At 36.8% G+C, this 27843-nt stretch overlaps 1 protein-coding gene across 12 annotated transcripts in view; it reads left to right on the top strand.

Moving 5' to 3' along the window:
• DPP10 (dipeptidyl peptidase like 10) overlaps positions 1–27843 on the top strand; it is a 1402014-nt gene that overhangs the window by 794213 nt on the left and 579958 nt on the right. The gene's annotated exons all lie outside the window — the stretch shown is intronic.

Here is a 27843-nt window from a genome sequence, read left to right as displayed (position 1 = left end):
CAGACAATCTCTCTTGTTGACCATGTCTTAAAAAGTTTCATGCCTATCAATTTTGCATTTTATCACATATCAGTATGGTGCCCTTAAGCAGATTCCAAGAGGACCTCCTCAATCAGAACACATCACCTCATAAATTATAGGATTAATTTGTTTTAAATATGCCAACTTTCTCTTTTATTCAGGAATGCTTTTTCTGAAAATATACTTAGAACCTTATTTAGTAGATACTATGATGAATTTCATGACTAATTCTAATTTGCTCAATAAATTGTTGATTAAATTGCATAAAATTTGGGCACACTGGATAATAAATGAAGGGAACTCATTCCTGTCCCCACAACCTTGCTGTGGGAGCCACTCTTCTTAATTATCTAAATAATTCCAGTGAGTACTTTTACTTAAATTATTTGCATAATTCTACCTGTGCAAACCTGACTGCAATGGGCTGTTAACCTAGAAACCATGAGTATTTGATTATATCTGAAATAATTGCCAAGTTTATTGTTTAGTTTAACCCTAGTTTAACTCAGATATACGAAATGCCTCATTATGTTTGTTAACTCTATTCTGATTCTTCAAATATGATTAATTATGATTTATTGAGAACAACCTTTTCCCTCTGTGTTTACTTCAGTCCACAGAGTCTATAGGAGGGGAAATCTAATGAGTTTGATGTTCACTGGAGTTGTTCATTTGAAATAATTAAAGGTTTATTTTTAACTTAGCCATAGGGTAAGGACTGCCAGATATTTCTTTATGTACTTGAATAAAATTTGCTTAAATTCCTCAAATCTCTGGTCTAAACTAATTGATTTCTCTGATGTAGTGCTTCCTTTTCCCAATTGTGTGCCTTTAAATGAAAAATCTCTCTTCTAACCCTCTAGCTATGAGGAGTTCGCTGGAGGCAAAGTCGTTAACCAAGATTTTTATTTTGACCCATAGTTCCAGCTTTCTTTTCATTTTGACAGTTAATATGAATGTACAGTATCTCAGGGTATTAAGCTATTCTTGTGTTGCTATAAAGCAGTATCTGAGACTGGGTAATTTATGAAGAAAAGAGGTTTAATTGGCTCACAGTTCTGTAAGGTGTACAGGAAGCATGGTGCCAACATCTGCTTGGCTTCTGGGGAGGTCTCAGGGAGCTTACAATCATGGAAGAAGATAAAGCAGGAGCAGGCATATCATATGGTGAGAACAGGAGCAAGAGAGGGACTGGGGGAGGTGCCACACACTTTAAACAACCAGATGTCGTGAGAGGACAGCACCAAGCCATGAAGGAGCCTTCCCCATGACCCAATTTCCACTAGTCTCCGCCTTCAGCACTGGGGATTATATCTGCACATGAGATTTGGAGGGAACATAAATCCAAACTATATCATTCCACCCCGAACCCACAATCTCATTTCCTTCTCACATTACAAAATACAAAAATCTTTTCCCAATAGTCCCCCAATGTCTTATTTCATCCCAGCATTAACTCAAAAGTCCTAAGTCCAAAGTTCCATCTGAGACAAGGTGAGTCCCTTCCACCTGTGCGCCTGCAAATTCAAAGCAATTTATTTACCTCCAAGATGCAAGAGGGTGCAGGCATTAGGTAAACATTTCTGCTCCAAAAAAGAGAAACTGGCTAAAAGAAAAGGGCTCTAGACCCCATGAAAGTTTGAAACCTGGCAGGATAGTCATTAAACCTCAAAACTTTAAAATAATTTTTTGGACTACATGTCCCATATCCAAGGCACACTGCTGCAAGGGGTTGGCTCCCAAGGGCTTGGACAACTCCACCTCTTTGGCCACTCCTCTATCAGGCTGTTGGGTGCTTTTCCAAGTGCAGGATGCAAATTGCTGGTGGATCTACCATTCTGAGGTCTGTAGGGCAGTGTCCTCCTTCCCCCTGCTTCACTAGGCAATGCCACAGTGGGAACTCTGTGTGGGCCCTCCAACCCCATATTTCCCTTCTGCGCTTCCCTGGTAGAGCTTCTCTTTAAGGGCTCTGCCCCTGAAGCAGGCTTCTCCCTGGGCACCCAGGCTTTTCTATACACCCGCAGAAATATAAGTGGAAGCCCACAAGCCTTCTTAACTCTTGCACTCTGCATACCTGCAGGCTTAACACCAGGTGAAAGCCACTGTGTTGATCCATTCTCATGCTTCTAATAAAGACATACTTGAGACTGGGTAATTTATAAGAAAAGAGGTTTAATTGTTCAGTTCAGAATTGCTGGGGTGGCCTCAGGAAACCTACAATCATAGTGGAAGGGGAGGCAAACATGTTCTTCACATGGAGGCAACAAAGAGAGTGCCAAACAAAAGAGGGGAAAACCCCTTATAAAACCATCAGATCTCATGAAAACTCACTATCATAAAAACAGGATGAGGGGGGTGACCCCCATGATTCAGTTATCTCCACCTGCTCCCTCCCATAACACATGAGGATTATGGGAACTACAATTCAGGATGAGATTTGGGTGGGGACACAGCCAAACCATATTATCCCACCCCTGGAGCCTCCTAAATCTCATGTGCTTGCAATTTAAAACACACTCATGCCCTTCCAACAGTCCCCCAAAGTCTTAACTCATTCTAGCGCTAACCTGGAAATCCAAGTCCAATATCTCATCTGAGAAAAGAAATCCAAGTCCAATATCTCTTCTGCCTATGAGCCTGTAAAATCAAAAGCTTGTTAGTTACTTCACAGATACAATGAGAGTGCAAACATTGGGTAAATCCACCCATTCCAGATGGGAGAAATTGGCCAAAACAGAGGGGCTATAGGCCCCATGCAAGTCTGAAATTCAACAGGGCTGTCGTTAAACTTTAAAGTTCCAAATGTTCTCCTTTGACTCCATGTCTTAGATCCAGGTCACCCTAATGCAAGAGGTGGGCTCCCCCAGCCTTTGGCAGCTCCATCCCTGTGGTTTTGCAGGGTACAGATGCTCTTCTGGCTGCTTTCATGGGCTGGCATCAAGTGTCTGTGGCTTTTCCAGGTGTGCAGTTCAAGCTGTTGGTGGATCTACCTTTCTGGGGTCTGGAGGACAGTGGTCCTCTTCTGACAGCTCCACTGGGTAGTGATGCAATGGGGACTCTGTGTCGGGGCTCCAATCCTACATTTGCCTTCCAAACTGCCTTAGAAGATGTTCGCCAAGAAGGCTCAGTCTGTTCAGCACACCTCTGCCTGGATATCCAGGCATTTCCTTGAATTCTTTGAAATCTAGGCGGGGGTTCCCAAATCTCAACTTTTGACTTCTGTGCACCCGCAGGCTCAACACCATGTGGAAGCTGCCAAGGCTTGGGGCTTGCAGCCTCTGTAGCCATGGCCTGAGCTGTACCTTGGTCCCTTTTAGCCATGACTGGAGTGGCTAGGAAACAGAACGCCAAGTCCCTATTCTGCACACAGCAGGGGGCCTTGGCCCGGGCCCACAAAACCATTTATCCCTCCTGTTCCTCTTGGCCTGTGATAGGAGGGACTGCCACATAGGCCTCTGACATGCCCTGAAGACATTTTCCCCATTGTCTTGGTAATTAACATTCTGCTGCTTGTTACTTATGCAAATTTTTGTAGTCAGCTTGAATTTCTCTCCAGAAAATGGGATTTTCTTTTCTATCATATTGTCCAGCTGCAAATTTTCCAAACTTTTATGCTCTGCTTCCTGTTTAATGCTTTGCTGCTTAGAATTGTTTTCTACCAGATATCCTAGATCATCTCTCTCAGGTTCAAATTTCCACAGATATTTAGAGCAGGGGCAAAATGCTGTCAGTCTCTTTGCTTAAGTATAACAAGTATCACCTTTGCTCCGGTTCCCAACAAGTTCTTTATTTCCATCTGAGACCACCATGGCCTGGACTTCATTGTCCATATCACTATCAGATTTTGGTCAAAGCCATTCAACAAGTCTCTGGGAAGTTCCAAACCTTCCCACATCTTCCTGTCTTCTAGGCCCCCCAAGTCTCTAGAAAGTTCCAAACTTTCCCACACTTTCCTGTCTTCTTCTGAGCCCTCCAAACTGTTTTGACCTCTGCCTGTTACCCAGTTCAAAAGTTGCTTCTACATTTTCAGGTCTCTTTACAACAACACCCAACTTTCTGTGGTACCAATTTACTGTATTAGTTTGTTCACATGCTGTTAATAAAGACGTATATGAGACCGGGTAATTTATAAAGGAAAGAAGTTTAATTGACTCACAGTTCAGCATGGCTGGGGAGGCCTCAGGAAACTTACAATCATGGTGGAAGGGGAAGCAAACATGCCATTCTTCATATAGCAGCAACAAGGAGAAGTGCCAAGCAAAAGGGGGGAAAGCCACTTATGAAAGAATCAGATTTCATGAGAATTCACTCACTATCACAAGAACAGCCTGGAAGTAACCACTCCCATGATTCAATTACCTCCCACTGGGTCCCTCCCACAGCATATGGGGATTGTGGGAACTATATTCACGATGAGATTTGAGTGGAGAGAGCACCAAGCCTTGTCAGCCACCAGGGCTTATGGCATGCCTTCTCTGAAGCAGCAGACTGAGCAGTATCTGGGACCCTCTGAGCCTATGGCTGAAGTTGGAGCAGCCAGGATTCAGGGAGTAGTTTTCTGAGGTAGTGTAGGACTCTCATGCTCTGGGTTTGGTCCAGGAAAACAATTTTCTTCCTACGCCAAAGGGCCTTTGATGTGATTGGATACCTGGAAGACTGCTGAAATGCCTTCGAGGCCTTTTCCTCATTGTCTTGTCTAACAGCACCTGGATTTTTTGAGTCATGCAAATGTATTAAATGGTTGCTTCACAGCTCACTTGGATTCTTCCCCTGAAAATTTTCTAACACATGGCCAGGCTGCAAATTTTTTAAACCTTTACACTCTTCTTCCTTCTTAAATAGATGTTCCAACTTTAACATCTTTTATTTGCTCTTGCATCTGAATTAGGCTGCTTGTTAGAAGCAGCCAGGCCACATCTTGTATACATTGCTGGTTAGAAATTTCTTCTCACAGATACTCTAAATTATGACTCTGAAGTTCCAGCTTCCACAAATCCTTAGGGCATAAACAGAATGCAGCCAAGTTATTTGCTAAAGCGTAACATGTATGATCTTTGCTCCAGTTCCCAGTGATTTCCTTACTTCCATCTGAGACCTTGTAAGCGAGAATTTCACTGTCCATATCACTATCAGCATTTTGACCTCAATCATTTAACCAGTCTCTAAGAAGTTCTAAACATTTCCTTATCTTCCTGTTTTCTTCTGAGCCCTTCAAACTCTTCCAACCCTTTCCTGTTACCCAGTTCCAAAGGTGCTTCCACATTTTCAGGTAATTTTTAGCAATACCCCACTCCTCAGTACAAATTTTCTGTATCAGGCCATTCTTGTGTTGCTGTAAAGAAATACCTGAGATGGGGCAATTTATAAAGACAAGAGGTTTAATTGTCTCACAGTTCTGAAGTTTGTATAGGACGCACAGTGCTGGCATCTGGGGGAAGCCTCAGGGAGCTTACAATCATGGCAGAAGGCAAGGGGTAAGCTGGCATGTCACATGATGAGAACTGGAGTAAAAGAGGGAGTGAGGGAGGTGCTGCACACTTTAAACAACTAGATTTTGTGAGAGGACAGCATCAAGCCATGAAAGATTCTTTCTTATGTCCCAGAAACCTCCCACCAGGCCCCATCTTCAATACTGAGGATGATATCTGAGCATGATATTTGGAGAGGCCATATATCCAAACTACGTCACTCAGTATGGCATTTCATCTGGATAGAATGCAAAACTAAGTAGAAGCCCCGTTAGTTTCAGATGCTGAGTATTTTTTTCCTAAGTTATATAACATTATGATCTACATTAGTCCATTCATATAACATAGATATATGCCTTGATGATATAACCTGTTTTGTCTTCTGGTTTAAAATCATTTAATAGAATGGATTTCAAGTCAGTAATGTCAACAGAATTGAATTCAAAGTTATAAAGAGTCCTAGAAGAGGTTTTTCTTAAGAGAAGGATTCAAACTGTGGAAAAGAGATAGAATATATGTAGAATTCCACTTGCAATTAAAATATATGTACCACTATTTTCTCTTTTCCTCTACTCTTGTGATTACTTCTATTCTTTAAATGGAAACAGCTGTCATTAAAACTTGAAAATATTTCTGTTTAAAAGAAAATATTGTGTATTGATGCTAAAAGCATCAAGGAAACAAACACTTTCAAGTTAGATTTGTTATTGTCATGGCACACTGAAATAGATTTTGTTATACTTTATATGCCTGAAATTAGTATGCTATGCAAAAGGATTATAGTGAAAGATTTAAGCAGGTCAACAGTGAAGATGCTGCCAGTAACTGGTGTTAAATTGAACATTTAATGTGTGTCAGCTATATGAATTTTTTTCTCTTAATTTTCATGGTAACTTGCTGAAATAGGTACCATTCCTATTTAATAGATGATAAAATTATTCAAAGAGTTTAAACAACTGATTGAAAAGTAGGATAACAAAGACACTAATCCAGAAATAAAATTGTTCTAGCTTACAAACTGTAGTATTCAAGTTGGCAAAAAATCTTTAAAATGTTGTTAAATAAATAAATTATAGTTAAATTGAAAATCACCCTAAATTGAATACAGAATAATTTGTAATGATAAATAAACATGCATTCAACATGTTAAATGAGAAAAAGCAGATTGTGCACTTCAGGTATAATGATTCTATTTTACTTTATGCGGTTACACACATTGGGAGGCTGAGATGGGAGGATCACTTGAGGCCAGGAGCTTGAGACCAGCCTGGATAACAGTGAGATGAGAACATCTCTGCTACTTAGGGCACACTGGCATGCTCCTGTAGTCCCAGATACTGGGGAGGCTGAAGTGGGAGGATCACTTGAGCCTGAGACTGCAGTGAGCTGTGATAGCACCACTGCACTCCAGCCTGAGCAACAGAGTGAGGCGCTATCTCAAAAAGTAAATAAAAAATAAATAATTGTGCTTACAGATGTATCTTACCAATGAAGATTAAGTTCAGTTACCTGTGACAGAACACCAAAAATTGCAATGGCTTACACAAAGTTAAGTCATTTCTCTTTTATATAGAAGAATGCAAAGGTAGTAATCCAGGACAGATAGAGTAGTGGTCATCTATTTCTTGCACCTTGCTAACATTTATCTTCCAACCAAGGATCATTCTGTGATCTAGAATTACTGTTAGAATTCCACTCATCCTGCCTGCATTCCCAGTGCCCAAAGGGAGGAAAGAATAGCAAAAGAACGGCTGGGCGCGGTGGCTTACACCTGTAATCCCAGCACTTTGGGAGGCCTAGGAGGATGGATCACCTGAGATTGGGAGTTTGAGACCACCCTGACCAACATGGAGAAGCCCAATCTCTACCAAAATGCAAAATATTAGAAGGTCCTGGTGGTGCATGCCTGTAATCCAGCGACTTGGGAAACTGAGGCATGAGAATTACTTGAACCTGGGAGGCGGAGGTTGCAGTGAGCCGAGATTGCACCATTGCACTCCAGCCTGGGCAACAAGAGTGAAACTTCATCTCAAAAAAAAAAAAAAAAAAAAAAAAAAAAAACCAAACAAACAAAAAGAATAGCAAAAGAAGCACAATTCATCTATTTGTACCGATATTAGTAATAGTACCTTATCCAGAATCACCCTAGAAAACCTTTTACTTATTGTTCATTGGCCAAGAACATAATCACATGGCCACACTTCGTTGCAGGAAAGTATAGGAAATATTTATAGTCTGTACCTAGACATATTGCTGCCCTAAATACTAGGTGACCATTTAAAGGCCTCTCTCATGTCATATTTGTGTTGAATGAATGATGATATTAAAAATACACATATGCATAAATATATTCACACAAACTATATATGATATATGATATATAGCATCTTATTATCTATGTGTGTATTTCTTTACTTACAAATGTTTAATTTGGTCATACTTGATTTAGTATATCTAATAGTGGTTATACGTCAGTTGGCTGTATGTTTCTTTTTATTTATAATTTAAAATATATTTTAACTTATATAATTATACTTTTAAAAATAGTATGTTTAAAAACTAATAAATTTGAAAATTTATATAATTCATTCACTGCTTTTTCAGAAAACAACACTTCTGGCATTAATGAGTCACTGCTTTCCATAAACTATACATAAAAATTATATATATTATACATTATTATATATTATATTAATTATATATACATTAATTATGATATATATAATTGTATCATGACTATGTATTAACTTCATGGTATTATGTGTATAACATCATGGTATTATTTTCAAGTCTTTTGTTAATATCAGAATGTTTTATATAGCAATTAGGAAGCTAGAAATGGGTTCAAATCTTTCTGTTGGTAATAATTTGAACTTACTTTTCTTTCATGGTATGAAAGCTTTTGTGTGCTACTTTTTACCATTCTAAACCAAGAAATGTGAAGATCATGTGAATGTATTTGCTGTTCAATTGGAGGTCAGATGTTCAACTCAACAAAGGCTTGGCACAAGATAAATCACTCTGCTGTGAAATGACTCCATAAACACAATGCACTTGCCAGCCCTCAAACAAAGTAGATTTACAAGTTTTAAAAAATCTCAGTGAGAAGTACCATTGTTTCCTTGAGTGTAAGTTACTCTTATTCATAAATATGTTTAAATTTTAGAAAAGTGGATCACAAAAGTCTATCCTAACTATAGTAGTATGTGATTAAATAGGCAAAAGTAAAGGATGTATGATTTTTAAGCTCGTTTTAGTGCTGTTTTCTAGAGTTTTAATTTTTTCTGGTTTGTTCTTAATAAACAGGTTTTAATTGGAAGTGTTGTTTTGAAAAATGGAACTGAAACTTTGAGTGGGGCAATATACTTTTAAAGTCAGAGTCTATCCTTGAGTTCATAAGTTCATTCAATTTGGAAATTAAAAGTAGAGGAAACTGACAAGGGAATTGGGGCATGCTGCAGAATTACTCTCAAAGCTAAACATGGAGTTAAAACTGTGTCAAAACCATAATTAGTATTTGCCCTTGAATTGTCCTTGTTAATAGAAGTGGAACAGTGGAAAATAGTGCATAGAGGCATTATCTGGAAACTGCATTTCACAGCCAATAAATCCCAACCTACCTTAGTGGAATATAATTATGAGGAGGAGCTGTAGTCTCTGTGGCTGAAGAAAAAACAAGAACAGCAGCAACAACAACAACAACAACAAAACATAGAGCACATCTTGCTCTACAATCTAACTTGCATCATGGAATCCACTGAATCTATGCCATTTTGGATTTCATTGCAACCGGTTGAAAGTGGTAGATTTCTTTTTTTGTAAGTCAGCTGGAAGACATAATTTTAGTAAGTCTAAAGGGCACTGAGCCATACAACTACTTTGGTGGATCGTTTCAAGTTTGAGGATTCCTAGTGCACAATCAGTGAATGTTATACGGAACACGTGGTGAAGAAATACGGTTTAGTGAATCTGGAAACAAAAAATTGGCCTTGGCATCATGAGGAATTCCCATTTGGCCTTGAGCATTTTTGTCTATGTTGGCTTTTCTTTCCCAAGACTTTCTATAATCCAATTTATCACTTGCTTTTTGGGTTAAAGGGAAATAAAATTTCCACACTTCTTCAATGTATGTGTTGGAGAGGACAAGGGAAGGGAATTTATTTTTTTGTGTTTGTTGTAAAATCAGAAGCCAATGTTGAAAGGTGATGAACAGTTTGAAAGGTATGTTATTCCCTTGTACTACATCCGGTGGTTACTATGAAGTTTTTCTCATCTCTCTTTTGTATCCTTTCTTAAATTCTGCTGTGTGGCAGAGTATCTTATTTATCTCCATATTAACATGTCTTTTGTAAGGTTTAGTTATATTATTGCAACTGTTCTCAAAAGACACAGGCTTCCTCCTAAAATATATCACAATCAGGTTTTACTAGACAGGTACTAACAACCTTAAATTAAACAGGATCTCAGGATGTCTTATCAGTTTGGGTTTTCAGCTGCAGACAGTTGATGAGGGATAAAGAGGAGCCAGCAAGTACCCACAGAACTAGTGCCACATGCCATCTCCCTCCAAAGAGAGAATCCTTGACCCCCGAGTTTACCATTCTCATTTCTGAGGTTCCATTTTCATTTCTACCACATACAAATTCCTTTCCCTGTTTTTAACACAGTTAAGTAATTTGAAAAAAAGTCTGATAAGTAATGTATCTCACATCTCTATGTCTTTTAATAGGAAGAAGGCACATATTAATTCAATGTGTTCATTTGCAAGAACCCAAAATCCAGGACTTTTTTTTAACTTACTGATCATTATATATCTGAGACATTTGATGTAACACCAAGTCTTTTGTCATCAGTATCTCCCATTTTTTAAAGTCTTCTTCTATCTCTATATTCAGTAAATGTCACAATTATTTGCTATGATTATCTTAATATGTTTACTACTATTATTTTTATTTTAAAATATGTTCTCATTTTCATATACTTACTATTTTATTTTTAGTTTAAAAATATTTTCTCAGAAACTAAAAGTCAGTGAATATAGGTAAATATTTATTCATTTTGACTACATATATAGAAATCTAAAGCAAATATTGATTGTGATAGGTACATCTACATATTAACATAACATTTTTATAAACGTATTGTTTCTTTCTGTTTCAAACATGAGTCTTGGTCAATAATGGACACAAATAAAAATTCAGTTTTTCCACAAAATTTTGCTTATGTAAAATTAAATAAGGTAACCTTTATATTCAGGCAGTTCTGACTCTTGGATAAATTGCATGCTCAGAAATTTCACTTTAATAAAATAAAGGTTTTCTCCTCATCTGTAATGTATTCTACCTTTTACTATACTAACATTTACATATTGACTGCTTTCATGAATTATTTCTTCCCAAAGTCCCTACAAAGAAGTAAAACTCATTCATAATAGATTGTATGTTAATCCCCAAATTCCATGTAATTCTACAGAAGGAAAAAACATAAACCAAAATCATGGTACTTGCAGTGGAAGAGACATAAGCATCCTACATTTATACCTTTTTCCCCATAAAAACATAGTGTAGCTGGCAGCCTGCACAGTAATGATTTAATGAGACTATAAAATCTTAGCAATTCTTACCCTGAGTCTGGAAGTAATCGCTGTGTCCACGAGCAAGTCATTTCCTTTTCCTAGATGTAGTTTTTTATTCTACAAAATACTAGGAAGAGATTACCTACAACAGAAGTCATATCTTCTGGGTCAAATTAGGATCACAAACGTGTTTGTGTATTAAAGTGCTTTAAATTTGAATCAGTTGACGGTACTTCAAAACTTGGGAGATTTGATATTAATATCTTGCAACACATAATAAATAGAAGACTGCCCTTGGTAAAAGCATGCATCTCTGGTCCTCCAGAAGCCATACCATTCCCCTTGCTACCAGTCACTTAAACCAAATCGGTGTTGTGGCTTAATGTCTGATTGCCATTTTAGTTAAAACCCTGACTTTGGCCCCTGGCCTTGAATGACCATTAATGGTATATTTAGCCATGATATCTATGATTCTTTATCCAATAAATGCTTAAGGCTATCTTTGCCTTGATGTTTCTCCCAGAGTTTGCCTAGTCAAGCTTCATCCTCTTTGTTAATTATGGTCCTATATAGAATATGTGCTATTCTGTCTTTTAAAGGCGTTTCCAGGCACACATTTGACATATTTAAACATGATAGCTGGGTAAGCTGTTTTAAAGGCTTTATCCTCAACAACTGCATATCCATAAACATCCCACTCTTGTATGAAAATCATTTCAAAATATACTATTTTACTAGATTTATTCATTATTAAGTCAAGAGTTGCTTCATCAGATTAGTATTTATTTTCAAATGTCTTTCTCATATCCATGTTAGATAGCTTTGTACTCTGAGACTGGATTTGAAACTTTATTTTTTCTTTATAAAATAGTGCAAAATTCACAAAAGGATTCAAAACACACTCACACACATGCTCATTATTAAATAGATTTCGTATGTTTCAATTCAAGAAATGATGAGTTTTAAGTTATATCTGAAATGTCCAGGAGAGTGGGTCTTAATTCAGAAAGAAAAAATGGAAAGTAGTTAAAAGTGATTTCCATAGTAAATATTCAATAAAATTATTCTCCAAGAAGAGTACTTATACCAAGGAAATTATGTTGAAAACTTAAACTGTTGAGGCTTTTCAAGAGTGTTAAAGGGTATCTGTGACATATTTTTAGTACTTTAATTTGGTGGAAATATTCTTATAATCTGAGTTATAAATCAATTATTAAAACATCAATTAGTTTTTTAAAAATAATGCTGTACAATAAATGATGCAAAATGTCAATTGACTAACCACCGGCAAAATTTATCCCTCACTGAAATTCCTGTATGTTGTTAATGTGTCTCTGCTTTGGGCTGTTGGTTGGGTTCAGGTATCTATGTGTCTTTTAATCTGGAGCCTATCCTTTGCTGGGGAATAATATTTGTACAGGAGAGGGCAGGATTGCATAAACAAGTCAAACCACACATGCACATGTACAGCCTGGTTGGATAGAGCTTGTTATATTAACTCACATTTGATTAGTCAAAGCAAGTCACAAGGTCAAGCTCGAAGTCAGCGAAGAGAAGCATTATAGATGCATTGTGGCTAAACCACAATAAGCCATTTCAATGTGGGGAAGGAAGGAAGAATTGTGAACACATAATACTATCTGTCACATGAAATATGCTTGGTAATTTGCATTATTTTGGATATTTCACATAACAGGTTCAAAATATAGCTTGAGAAAGATAATAGACAAAGATGTCACATATTTTGGAATGATGATGTTTAAGAAAGATGATGCTATTTCAGTTCTGTAAGCTATAAATATTTATCAGTATGTCATCTTTGTTTTAAAATATAAAGCTTTATCTACATGCTGATTGTGAAAAGTGGGTACCAAATTTTGGGCTATATAATAGTACATGAAAGGAAATAGTCATAAGAAAATCATGATTTAGAAAAACACTATTGCATTGATAAATTTTATTAAGGGTGTCAAATGTTTCAGCTTATACATTAGAGAAATATAAGCCCCTTTTTTTTTCATACTGCTATGTGGTATCACTTGCTGTTATTATAAACTTCTGTACATTGCACTTGAGTTTGGTGAAGATCCATAAAGATTTACTCATTGAGGCATAACAGCCATTGTACCACATAACCTTGGGTTGAGGTCTCAGTTCAGAGCCAGCTTCAGGCAGCACCATGAATAAAATTTGACCTCGTCAATTTCACATTCCCCATTTCTCCCATTCAATACATACACATCGATGCTCCCAATGTCTTTATTTTGTCATTTGGTTTTGGAGTCCCCATATATATATATGATTCTCCTTTAATTTCACTCACTATCCTGTCTTACCCATTTTGAGCATCTGTTTGATAAAAAGTTATTATTGGGCATTCTGAATTAAAATAAGCAGGAGACATTGTTCCCTAGGATGGTGGTATTCGAACAATTTTTTAAAAATCTTGACAAATTATAAGAAATATATTTTATTTGCAATCCACTAAATACATACATATACATGCATACATAAAGCAAAAGTTTCATAAATAATAGTAACCTTACTACAGGTATACATTATGATTTATTTTATTTCATTGGGTATGAGTGTTGGTAGCCACCACGAAATGAATGTCAGTCCCTAGTGTTTCTGAATTCAGTGTATAATAACACTTTAATATTTTAGGTTTAATGGTGGCCAGGGATAAGGGTCAGAGAAAGGGGCAGCTACAAATATCTCCAGTATTATTAAATGCCAAATAAATGGTGAAGATAATAAGTGCCAAAGTGTTTAGAAAAAGGAGCCAGGTGCGGTGGCTCACACCTGTAGTCCCAGCTACTGGGAGGCTGAGACAGGAGAATTGCTTGAACCCAGGAGGTCGAGGCTGCAGTGAGCTCAGATCATGCCACTGCAATCCAGCCTAAGTGATGGAGCGAGACTCCATCTCAAAAAAAAAAAAAGTTTAGAAAATGAAGAAGCTTATTTTGGCTAAAATGTAAAATGATAATACTAGAAGTTATCAAAGATGAAGAGGTAGGACTTGAATTTCATATTAGTGTTTCAAAATATATTAACATGGAAAGGTAATTTAATTATTTGGGAATGGTTGTCAGCAAGACATATTTTAGAAGCTCTGTAATAGTTTTGAGAGATTAGGTATAGGAGTTCATTTTGAGAATTACTGTGAGATAAACATGAAATGAAGGATTGATTACGTATTATGTCTGAACATGAATTCCAGGCCAATTATCTCAACATTTATCTTTCATGCAATGGAGATTTTCTTTGAGTTTCTGGTGTGGAAGCTAGAATGATGTAAGAAATATTTAGGAAGGTGAATTTGATATGCACCATGGTCACCTATATGCTATTGTATTTTTTATGTTTTTCTTAGATTTTTCAATAAATATTCTACCCTGTGTTTTCTGGGGCTTGTTAGTACTTTAGTAGGAGTTATATTGAATAGTACTTTAACTCAAGTGAAGGATAACTGGGTACACTCTTGAGACAGGTGTCCATGGGGATATGATGTATTCATTTTACACATTATAGGTTCTAACCTGATAATTTTTCATGTTTTTCAAAGACTTATTCCAAGTATCCAATGTATGCTGAATTTATCCTGTATGGTTTTATCCAGAATGCTAACTGTCCACAGAGGTTTTATCTTTGTCCTTTTTGAGGACAATGCGAATAGCTTCAGATTCGAGAATGATAATAATTTGGTCAATGTTTATGTACTGATAAATTAATTAATTAATTAATTGAAGTATTTCAAAAAATTAAATAGCATGAAATATTTATAGTTGCTATATAGTGAAAAATAATGAGAGATTTTCCTATCCTCATACGGTATTTTGCAGATGGTATAAGCAAAAGCCCTTGTGATTTTTATTCATCTTGGGGGGAGAATTGGCTAAGGTATGTTATATTTTTAAGGTACTGGTTTTTGTTTTATTGTAAGCAAAACTTATTTACTTTTTATAGTGCTAGTCATGATCAATGCCAGAGGACTGCTGAATTGTCCTGTTCTCACCTCCAGTCCTATAGGATTTCACCATCTGAAAACACCTTAGTTCCCATACTATAGCTTTGCTCTAGAGTCTAGAAAGATGCTAATGATTATATGCTAGAAGGAATTAAGTGATATTTGGAGGAATTGTTCTTGTGGCTTCTAGATTATCATTTTAGAAGCAAATCATGCTTTCTGTGAGATGTCCATAAGTGCCTCTATCAGAGACAGATTATAATGCTATGGTATCATGGGTCTGATTCTGTGGGGAGAATTTAGCTTACTAATTTCAAACATACATGCAATATATATCAAATAGTAAGTGCTGCAAAGTATGTCCCTGTGGTTTAAAAGGGAATTATTGAAGAAATTTCTAATTTCACAAAAATATTTTAGAGTACCAGGGACTGGTCTTTAGGCCAGAAATCTGCTATAGATTAACAAGCACCATTACATTTTAACGTGATATTTTTCAGGCATTTAAAGAGTCAAGTTCTTGAAAATAAGATGGAGTCTCACTCTGTTACCCAGGCAATGGCTTGGTCTCCGCTCACTACAAATTCTGCCACCCGGGTTCAAGCAGTTCTCCCGTCTCAGCCTCCCAAGTAGCTGGGACTACAGGCGCCCCCCACCATGCCTGTGACTTTATTATCACGTAACTGCATTTCAGCACTGCATCGCTCTCTGTATCCCCTCTCCTTCTCTCCTTGTCTACCTTTCTCACTTTTATTTCACTCTCTGCCTTCTAATCTTGTCGCTTTGCTTTTCCTGCACTTTCCTTCCTCAAGGCATTTGTTTATGCAGTTTCTGTAGCCCTACGTGCTTCTTCTCCTCCTATAGGTAAATACAATTCCAAATTTTCAAAATCCATCTCCAATCACAGAGCCTTCAAGATGGTTCCCAAAGCTTCCATCAGATTTAATTTGATGTCCCTGTATTTGCCATAGATTGTGCTTTTAAAAATTGTAGTTATCTTTCTCTGTCTTATTTAATTGCAATTTATGTGTGTCTACTCATTTCATAATGCTCTACTGTAGGTTAAGGACTATGTCTGGCTCACAGACATCTTACTCATCATAGCAGAGATTTGCACATAGCGGACACCCAATAGATATTTACACTGATTATTTTATGAATCATATTAAAATCCATAGGTGGCTTTTAACCATACTTTATTGATGTTGTTATTAGAAGACTCTCTCAAAAACTTCATATGCTTTGATACTGTGGAGGATGCCTCACTCATTGTTGTATCCCTATTTGTAACTAGCATTTACTGAGTTCCAATTATGTGACAGACTCCTACTAGCACTTTGCACTTTATATGGCTCATCTCATTGAGTCCTCAGAATAACCCACCAGAATAGGTGGGCAGTAATATCCACAGTTTATAGGGGAAACAAATTATGCATCAGAGGCTAATTTACTTTTCAAGTTTTTAAGAGGCAATAAGTGACAAAATCAAGATAAAAACTCAGAAAATTCTGATTGGAAAGCTTCACCACTTTCCGCAAACCTTGAACAATCTAGTGAATGAACAAATGTGGCTTCAGAGTTATGACATAACCAGCAGGAGAAAGAAACCATCATGTGACTTCCCCAAATATGATGCATTATTTCTTTCAACAAATTATCTGAGTAAGTGCACTATGCTTAGTAGTTCTGTGAATCATTATCCTGGATTTTATTAACTGTAGGGCTGTAGACTCTGGAAAGAAAGATCCTAGTACTGTGTTCAGGAATCAATGAGAAACAAAGATATTAGTAGAAAAATGGAGTGGAAGAGAGGGTGTATCGATTATGTACTTTGGTGATTCTTTATGATTTCTATGCTGTGGATATTTAAAATTTTATTTTCTTCTTAATGTTCAATTTCTATCTTCTTGTAACTTCTTTAGATAAATGAGCAAGACACTTTCTTTACCTTTATCCAGTGTATTTTAAGAAGTCTTTTTTAATCCAGTGCCTTTTATCCATTGTCTCTTAAGAAGCTCAGACTGTGTGCAGTGGCTCATGCCTGTAATCCCAGCACTTTAGGAGGCCGAGGCAGGCAGATCACGAGGTCAGGAGTTCAAGACCAGCTCGGCCAACATAGTGAATACCTGTCTCTACTAAAAATACAAAAATTAGCCGGGTGTGGTGGTGGGCACCTGTAGTTCCAGGTACTTGGGAGGCTGAGACCGGAGAATTGCTTGAACCCGAGTGGAAGAGTTTGCAGTGAGTGGAGACCAAGCCATTGCACTCCAGTCTGGGTGACAGAGTGAGACTCTATCTCAAAGAAAAAAAAAAAAGAAACAGAAGCTCAATAAGTGTTACTTGGGATAAAGGATTAACTGGTTTGGGATTGGGCATTAAGGAATAACAGAGGCTACCATCTACTGAATTTTTCTTAAGACATTTCAGGACACCAGGAGTGAGAATACAGGGTAGCTGTATTTGTTATCTATTGCTCCATAACAAATAATTCCAGACTTTATGGCTTAAAACTACTCATTATCTCACAGTTTCTTTGACTAGGAATTCAGCATCTCTAACTTAAGGTCTCTAATAATGAGGTTCCAGTTAAGCAATTGTCAGGGTCTGTGATCTTATCAGGAGGCTTTACTAGTGGAGGATCTGCTTCCAAGCTTACTCACGGGGTCTCAGATTTTTGCTCTCTGGGGCCAGAGCTCTCTTTCAGTTGCTTGCCATGGAGGTGGTCTCATGGGACTTTCTCATGACATGGCAACTGGTTTCCCCATGGTGAGCAGTCTGAGAATCTGTCCAAGATAGAAGCCACAGTGTTTTTATAATCTAAATTGGAAGGGACATTCCATCACTTCTGCCACATTCTATTGGTTTGTAGCAAGTCAAAAGGCTAGCCCACATTCAAGGCAAGAGGATTATAGAAGGGCATAAATACCAGAAAGAGAATTCTGGGGAACTCCCTTAGAAGCTGCTTCTTAGTACCTTAGAAGCAGCAGGTACTTACCCTGCTGTTCTGTCTACTTATCATTGTATTTCTCTTTAATTTGATTTTGAGATTGTAAAGTGGCTATAAACTTTAGCCCTGCCCTGATGGAGTTCCAGGGGATCTATTTGGCTGTGGGTATTTATGATGTGCCTTTCACTGGATACTTCTTTATCCTAGTGGATGGCCTAATGCCTGTGCCTAACTTGTTACTAGGTATGCTACACACACACACACACACACACACACACACACACACACACACACACACTTATTTATACTGGCAGACTGACAGTCACCTTTGCAGCTCTTGTCTGATCTGCCAAGGTAGTCACTCTCTGGAAGAGCTATGACCAGAAGAAAAATTAGATCTGGATGTATTGGTCAGGAGACGTAGAAAAGGCAGCACAGCAAAACATATGAAGTATGAGAAGCAGTTTATTACTCGTGAGTCCACAAGAGAAGAGGGTTACTACATAGGAAACAGGGGGCAAGGTTGCAGGAGCAATGTGCTGAACCAGCAGATCAGGAGCAGACAGAAAGAGGACCTGTGGGGCCATGCCTTTGTTGAGCTATGGGTGTTACCCCTTAGGCTTTCCCATAGAGGTTACTGATTGGCTAGTTTAAAGAAAACACACATGAGGAGGGGAGCTTATTCCCATGACTCTGGTGTTAACGTTAGGTTTTGTGGTCAGTAGCTGTGGGTGTGCTGGGCTGTAGATCAGTAAGATGAGAATCAGGCAGATTACCTTACAAATGACCATGTGGGGAGAGGAAGATTTAACTGGGCCAGGGGTGATGCAGCATGACTTAGGTCAGGGACTTATGTCAGTCCTAAAGTAGATGCTGAGGCAGCAAATATATGAAACACGTTTATGACACACATGCTCATTGCAGATACTAGTAATTGATCATAGCATTATTTCAAAAGGAGACAAGATATGCGACTACAAAACATTCTCAAGGTGGTGTTCCAGGAAGCTACTGACTGTCAGTTATTTAAGATTGGAACTCCATTTGAAATCTATTTGTTCTTTATATTGTTTTTTTCCCAAAAAATGTTTATCTTCATTAAAAAGCTGCAAATTATTTATGTTTTTTAATTCCACTTTGGAGAAAACAACAACACTAAGAAATATCAAAATTAATCATTGATATATTTGTGACCAGTACAAACTAGTTCAACCTATTGAGAAATGCTCAAGCTCTTTCCTCCATATAGTAGCACTTTCAATATCATGTTTTTGCAGCTTAAAGGGAATTTGCATTTAAGTGTTTGTACAATATCAACAAATTGGTGTTACAGGCACATTCAACGTTTTTCTTTTTAGAGGAAATTAAATTTAATTTGATTAGGTTGATGTGGACAACATTAAAATAAACGTTAACCTTATTCTGTATTTATGAATCATTACTGATAGTTTTAAGACACCTGGCCATTTTACTTGTTGGTAAGGTCTTGCAATAAGAAAGTCTTGACAGAAGTTTTGAATAGTGTATTATTTATCATTTCAAACTGTGAAAACTCTGCACTTTCTTAAGAGTAGATTTTAAAGTCACACAAGGGATCGTGCTGAAAACTGACTTCTAGAGTCTTTGCTTGGCAGGTTGTTGCTTTTTTTTCTTTACTATTGAACACTCTTTTGTTCACGCCTTTTTTTCTTACTGCTTGCAGAAATGTGACAAGCTTCAAACTCACACAGAAAGAGTAAGTAGTAGAGATACTAGGTATCACTGAACAGCCCAGATATCTTTTGAAAATATATATCAGCTGAACTAGAATTTCAAAATCTGTTAGGAAGCTAAAATATATGTTGGAAAACAAAAGCAGATTTTGAATAAAACGTAGGTTAAAAAAACTTTTAAGTAGGAAAATAAGAAAAAATGGCAACAGCTTTAAATGATAACTTGATGGCTTCCATAGAGTAATTCATAGTGTATGTATTTTTTATTAAAACTTGACAAATATTCTAAAACATGTGAAAGTGAAAATTAGGCATTTTAATTGAGAAAGATGAAATTGGCACCATTTAAAAATTTTTTCATGAGTTCCATTTGTGTTAAAATATTTCTTATTTAATCAAATATATGTGCAAAATGTTATCTTAAAAATTCTTCTAGAGTTTTAATAAAGAATGCTCAATATGAGCATACATATTCAGCCATTAGTTATATTCACATTCTCTTCCAGAAATAATCTGCTATTAATTTAATGTGTTTTATAAACACTTACATAATAAAACTCAAATTAGCTTCTCAGATAAATTGTTGTTGCTGCTGTTTAGCTGGTATTGTTATAAACCATCATTCATATAACTTTATTATATTGTGAGTGTTTTATTTGCAACTGATCAACCTCAGCATTTGGAATATGTAGACTATCAGATAGAGAAATGACTATCTGCCTTAGCATAGTAATAAATATTGTTAGACTGGCACAAATATTAGCCTACACTCATAGTGCCTAAAATAGACCATTCCAGTAATTGCTTAGAAAAATATTATTTGTACAGCTTGTAGAAATTTACAAATGAACAGTAAAACTCTGCATTTGACCTAGGATATATGAATTCTTCAAATAATAAATATATCAAATGTATTCTGAGTTTGAAATAGTCTTTACCTCGAGCCACCAAAAAGGAAAAGAACATAGAATCAAGATTACTTGTTAATTTTCAATTTTGGGATGAAAAACCTTATCCAACTTCTCCAGTAATTAAATCACATAAAGTTCTTCAGTAGAAGTTAGTTTGTGAAAATAGTTCAAGTAGTTATTCCAAGTCTCCTTCTAACAAAATATCAATGGTTAAAATATCCAGTTTTCTTTTCATTTATGCACCATTGTAGTTGCTAATATCAATGTTAGATCTTTCTGACTCCCACTCCCACCTCCAGCCCCTCTCCTGCCCACGCACCTGCGCCAGCTCACATTGGTGCTTTTTCTGCAGGCTGTGCTGAGCAGAAAAGCTGAGGCTATTCAGGGGTCTGTAATACTCAATTCCATGTTCCATTTCTTTTCCTCAGAAACAGTTGAAACCTATCTATCGATGAAAAATGCTTTATAATCCAAACTTTACTTCAATCAGATATGAAGAGTGGGTTTGCTGTGCTGTAACGTGCTGTTATTGCTTAGGTGTATTTGATAAAAGTGAACAACCACAACTTTTATGAAAAACCTTTTTTTTTGAATTTTATGTGAGTTGTCCTTTTGGCAATAGATAGAGGAGAGACAGAGGGACAAATAATCTACATGAATTTTGGCTTTTCCCTTGAGTATAAATGTTTATATTTCCCCCTTCAATGTGAGTTGCTTGGATGTTCAAGTGTGGAGTACATTTCTTTTCTAAAAGATAACATATTTTTCAGTTTTATTCATTGATTTGTCACTCAAAACATGCACTTGAAGGTACTCTTACTACTCTCTTTCATGGCCATTTTTTTTTTTTTTTTTTTTGACGGGTCTCCCTCTGTCGCCCAGGCTGGAGTGCAGTGGTGCGATCTCTGCTCACTGCAAGCTCCGCCTCCCGGGTTCACACCATTCTCCTGCCTCAGCCCTCCCAGGTAGCTGGGACTACAGGCGCCCGCCACCACGCCCGGCTAATTTTTGGTATTTTTAGTAGAGACGGGGTTTCACAGTGTTAGCCAGGATGGTCTCCATCTCCTGACCTCGTGATCCGCCCACCTCGGCCTCCCAAAGTGCTGGCATTACAGGCTTGAGCCACCGTTCCTGGCCTGAGACCACTTGCTTTTAATAAGCTCTCACGAACAGGTAGCATGTGTGACTGCCTTTTGATCTAAAATATGATATTTCAGAATATGGTGCTAGAAATTTGCAATAATATTCTTAAAATTATTAAGCTTATTGGTGTGTTTCTGGAACTCAGTAGCAAACATTTATTCTAAAGATTGAATTTGGAACATGAGGCCAATTTAGTGTTTCCCCAAACTGTTTTGGGTAGAACACTAATGATAATGCCATGTGCTTTTACTAGTATTTCATAGTCAAATAAATTTGGGTATTACAGAGTTAACCCACTTGTAGCTGTCTTGTGGACTGCACAGAGCGTTTACTGTGCTAGCATGCATCATGCATCCACCTCTCTTGAGAGGGGTATCATATATGTCTACTGATTGGAATGAGCAGGTTACTCCTGCTTCCCTCTGTAGAGCGCATCATGAAGAATTGTTGTTTGTTTTTTGTTTAATGTGTGTGTGTGTGTGTGTGTGTGTGTGTGTGTGTGTGTACCACTTTGGATACCCCTCAGTTAACAGTTATTGTCTAAATCATTCTTGTGATAGAAATGATAATCTTATTATATAAATGATAGCTACACTTGAAAATACAGCCTGATTGTTTTATCTATCCATTTTATCACTAAAGGTGAATTGGAAACTTTTACTCTGATGAACCCCGTCATTTCATATTGAAGTTCTTTAACACTAGAACCTCCAGAATTAGCCACCCTCTGACATTAAAACTATTACATTGCCATCCTCTCTTTTTCCCTGGTGAATATTTAGATGCACTTTGAGATCTGGTTTGCTATTGCTCTAGCGGTGTGCCTATTTTTAAATATTTTCATTTTTGTTTAGTCTACAGAGAAATTCCAAGATCCCCCAGAGCTCTGATGGGAAGAATTGTATAGCGTGTCCCCTGCCAAAAGATCTAATAAAAAATTTACACAGCGGAGGCTTTGATTAAATGAATTATTCATTGACAACTATCCATCAGGGAATTAGAAGTTTATGGCAACATGAGCTGTGGAAAATAGAAAGAAAAATTACCCATTACTGACTTTTTAAATGAGAAAGTCAGAAACTCAGATTGAATTTGAATTTAACCCATGCACATAGAAAGACACTATGCAAAATATTGAGAGGAGTTGCATAATCTTTATCCAATTTATTACTTAATAAGCACACAATTGGCTGCTAATTAACAGTTGTAGCATCTTTCTTTCTTGTCTTTCCCTCCTCTCGTTAAGCATAATATTATGTGTAGAACTAGCGTAGTGTGGTTTCTAAGTTTAACATTCTTCTATGAGATCACTTGTGTTCAGCACCTCGGACAGGGTTCTATTGACAACAGAATCCTATTTTGCTTTCTTTTATATTAGAAAGAGTCCACGGCATCTTGACAAAGTATTATGAACCAGAGAGGAAATGTCAATGATTTAAACCAGCTTTAGGAAAAGCATATATAGAAGTTCTTTCTTAGCTTTCTGGAATGAATTTTAACAGCCGCCCATAATTGAAAGCATTTCATGCAGGGCACTTCACAAAATGGACATTCTAAAACGGCAGGTTGACCTGTACTGAAGATGTGAAATTGCTTTGTGTCTTTGAGAAGTACTCTTGGATGAATCATGCCATTGTCTATATTGAGTACCCTGATTAAATAATAGTCTCTCTCTCTCTCTTTATCTCTCTCTAGCTAGCCATCCATCTACATATATAACACACACACATGCTCAAATAAACATTTACATAACGGATCTATCGATGTATATTAATAAGTAATTACTATGCATTCAGCACATGATTAGGGTACATAATCTCATATACACATTGCAAAAATATTTGAGGGAAAGCATCATTAGTAATATTTTATATATGACAAAACTGAGGTTCAAAGAGTTTAAGGGATTTTTCCAAATTCACATACTAAGAAAAAGTTACTGTATAAATCACGTTAGCAGCAAAGGCAAGCCTTTCTTCTTTTTTTGGATATTGTATAAAAATTATATAGAAAAGTTTCTTTTTAAACCTAAGCCATGAGAACAATTCTTCAGTTTTCATTTTATTCATATATATGTTATATATATATGAATAAACTCCATATATATAAAAAATATATAAAAATATATATATATTATTATTTTTTTTTTTTTGAGATGGAGTCTCACTGTGTCACCCAGGCTGGAGTGCAGTGGCGCGATCTCAGCTCACTGCAAGCTCCGCCTTCCGGGTTTACGCCATTCTCCTGCCTCAGCCTCCTGAGTAGCTGGGACTACAGCGCCTGCCACCAACGCCCGGCTAATTTTTTGTATTTTTTAGTAGAGACGGGGTTTCACCGTGTTTGCCAGGGTGGTCTCGATGTCCTGACCTCGTGATCTGCCCTCCTCGTCCTCCCAGAGTGCTGGGATTACAGGCGCGGGTGGCCTATTCTAGTATATTTCGACTCTTAGTGGCAGAAGCATCTTTCTTAAATTTCACCCAGAAGTGAATTATATGACCACCCTTTCTTTTTCCTAATGAGTATGTGGAGAGAACAATTATAGTTCTACTTTGCTCTCAGCTGTAGGAATAGTTGTTAATAATTAGAAAACAGTCGAATGGCAGGTTGCCAATTAGAGAGGGGGGTAATAAGATACACAGAACCTGGGCAATTCAAATTTGGGACAATCACCTTTAAAGAAAAAGGAGAGCTCACTAAGGTTGCTAATGAATCCTGTCACTTGTATCAGTCAAGAGGATAATTTGTAAACAGCTTGTAGAGAATCATAGGCCAGAATATACTCTCTTTTCTGACAAGCAGAAAACACATTATATGGACTAATTTCAGTGCATTTTTATCTTTAAAAAAGGAGATGGCTTTCTAATTCTGTAAACAAATACTTTTTTTTTTTTTTCCTAAATGTGAGCTACTTTGAAAAACCTAAAACCACTCATCCTTGAGCAAGAACAGGGCTAGGTTGAGTGTCCAAGAGAAGACTGCGACAGGAGCTGACACATTAGTGAGAAAGGTGACATTACTCCGGGGATCTTAATGATGCCATTTATTTCTTGGTGCTCTGAAGTACAGCCCCCATTTAGATGGATTACTCTGAGAATTTTGTAAGATATCCAATGAGATACAATCACCGTTATTGGTGGCACTGTAAAGGCAAGTATGAGAGATTTTGGCAAGATCATCTTTTTTTAGAGACACATGTATCATTTTCCTTTTTTCCCTCTTTATTAAGTAGGTACTAATACTATTTCTGATTCACTGCTCTCTACTCCCACGATTGCACTAATAGGATAATTTTCATAAAGCTTTTGGCTAAGAACTCCTGCTATTGACCTATGCCCCTTTGTGTGTAGGTTGATCCAAAAGATACTTCAGCATAAAAGTAAATGCCAACAAAAGTTTAGTTTCAAATTACAAAAGTCGGTATTTCTGTTTTATTTGTCCAAAAGAGGTTCTAAAATGAAATTTTTGCAATTTCAGGTTCATTAACAGTCTGAATCTTATAAATATGCATAGCTTTTATAATACTTATGACTTAGATATTAAGAAAAGTCAAGACGTACATTGTTAAAGAAATAATATTTCCATTGTTTTTCTTTCTCAGAAGTGGGATAAACAAGCACTGTAAACTGAAATAAACAATGCATTCTCAGTTCCCTCCCTATAGAAAATACTGGTGTGCCTGTATTACCATTTCAGAAAGCCCAGAGAATGCTGCAAACTAGGCAGGCAGTCAGGTGCAATGGCAGTGAATAACCTTATAAAATTTCCAGACTTTAAGATTGTCAGTTTGGAAGACTGCACTATCTTTTAGCACAATGTACTTTTGGAGATTACTCTAGGGATCTTAGAGAATGATAATTATACTTAAGTCCTGCCGGGGCTTTTTTTATTTTTTATTTTTTATTTCTTTTACTGTAGTCAATAGCACTATTGTACTCCTTACATGACATTATGTTATAGAAGAAAATGTTTTATAACAATGTCATTTGAGTGCTTCAGTTGTTATGTCTCCTTGACTACATATGAAAGAATAATTAGCTTTGTAGTAAAGGACATTCTAGTTACACATCTATACTTTATTGGTTTCTTCATGTTTTTCTCTTCAGAAGTAGAAACAATGAAAATATAGCATAAGTAGAGAGCAGTTTATGACAGTATTTCTTTCTAGACAAATTCATTATTTTATTATACCTTGAAATATATCACGTATGTAAAATATTAAGTATAATGTGTGTGATCATTTTGAAACATAGACTTTTAAACTTTAATAAATTATATCTAAGTAACATTTTAAATTTGTTATCTAACTTCCACTGTTAACATCTGAAAAAATAGTTAGAATTGCCAGACATGCAGGATGATGTTGATTTGCAGCCATAAAATGTGGAAAGACCTCAATTAGTATCCCTGATTCACACTTGCAAATGTGTGTTTAATTGCAGTGCAGTTTGATAAGGTAGTTAAGACCATAGTTTGGGAGACAGATAGGCATGGTTTCCAGTCCTGGCTCAGACATTTAGAAAAAACTTACGTTATTTGGGCATGTCAGTTTTTCTTTCCAAGGCTCATTTCCCTGTCTGTCAATGAGGAAATAATGTTTCCTTTGTAGAAAGGTGGTTGTGAGGGTTCAGTGTAATCATGCATACGCATAGTAAGTATTCTATGTATCTCAATATCATGAATGGTTCCTTTGGACAATGCTACATGAACTTACAGTCTATTCACTACCTTTGATATAAAGCTGTCTCACTGTCCTTGTGTGCTTTTTCTAGAGGTTGAGCTCTTCCTTCATTTCTCGAAGAGTTACTGATTTCACCAATAATTTGCCTTTTAAATCTGTTGTTACAGATGCCTTTTTGAATCTGACTGCTCAGAAGCTTAGTCCATTTTGTGTTGCTGTAAAGGCATACATGAGGCTGAGTAATTTATAAAGAAAGGTTTTGGTGCTCATGGTCCTTCGGACTGTACAAGAAGCACGGTGCCAACATCTGCTTGGCTTCTGGTGAGGGCCTCAGGCTGCTTCTACTCACGGTGGAAGGCAAAGGGGAGCTGACTGTGCAGAGATCACATGGGGAGAGAGGAAACACGTGGGAGCGGGTGGGTGATGTGCCAGGCTATTTTTAACAAATACTTCCCAGGGAGCTAGTAGGGTGAGAATTCAGTTACCCCAAGGAAGGGCATTAACCTATTCATAAGGAATCTGTCTCCATGACCAAAACACCTCCCACTAGGTCCTACCTCCAATTTGGGGGTCAAATTTCAACTTGAGGTTGGAGGAGACAAAGATCCACACAATAGCAGAAGCCTTTTTTTTTTTTTTTTTTTTTTTTTTTTTTCAGCTTTAGCTTTACCTGCCATATATAATAGTTTAAGTTTCAAGCATAAAAGTAAATGTCTTTTAGCTCATTTAGAGTTGTACTACCATCACCATAATGACACTATGAGATCTTCAAAAGAGAACACAGGTGTAAACTTGTGTTATCTTTGATTAGATTATGATTTATTAGATTTGACACCAAAAGCACAAGCAATAAAAGAGAAAATATATAAGTTGGACTTCACCAAAATTAAAAGCCGATATGCCTTTAGGAAACATGTAATCTCAGAAGCCATTCTTATGTGACTGGCTCATGAACATAATTGATTCGACCAGAAATGGACATTAAAACCATGGTAGGCTGATGCAGTCTCTCATGAACTAGACACAAGGAAACATCATGAAGAGAATCTCTGTGGACCTTAATATTTTTGAGTTTTAGAAAACAACATTTTCCTGTGTGGCATGGAGAGGGAGAGTGTCAAAGAGAAAAACAAGAAAGAGGAGGAGGAGGAAAGGAAGAGACTTTGGCTTAAAACGTTACCACTCAAAATGCCTAGCGTGAATTGGGGCAGGTCCGTGAACTGCTTGTTATTGGTCTCTACCCAATAAGGACCTGGCTCCAGAATGCAGCTCAGTTGACATTTTCTTTTGGAAGAAAGATTTTCTCAATTAAAAAAAAATTACCCTGTTGATTTGCATTTAATAGAATCTTGTTATCAGACACTAGAATTTGGGTAGCATTTTTCTTTTTTTCTTTTATCTTTTTTTTTTTTTTTTTT

The sequence above is a fragment of the Theropithecus gelada genome, chromosome 12 (assembly GCF_003255815.1).
Source record: "Theropithecus gelada isolate Dixy chromosome 12, Tgel_1.0, whole genome shotgun sequence".
Taxonomy (NCBI): Eukaryota; Metazoa; Chordata; class Mammalia; order Primates; family Cercopithecidae; genus Theropithecus; species Theropithecus gelada.
This window is presented reverse-complemented; position numbering and strand designations above follow the sequence as displayed.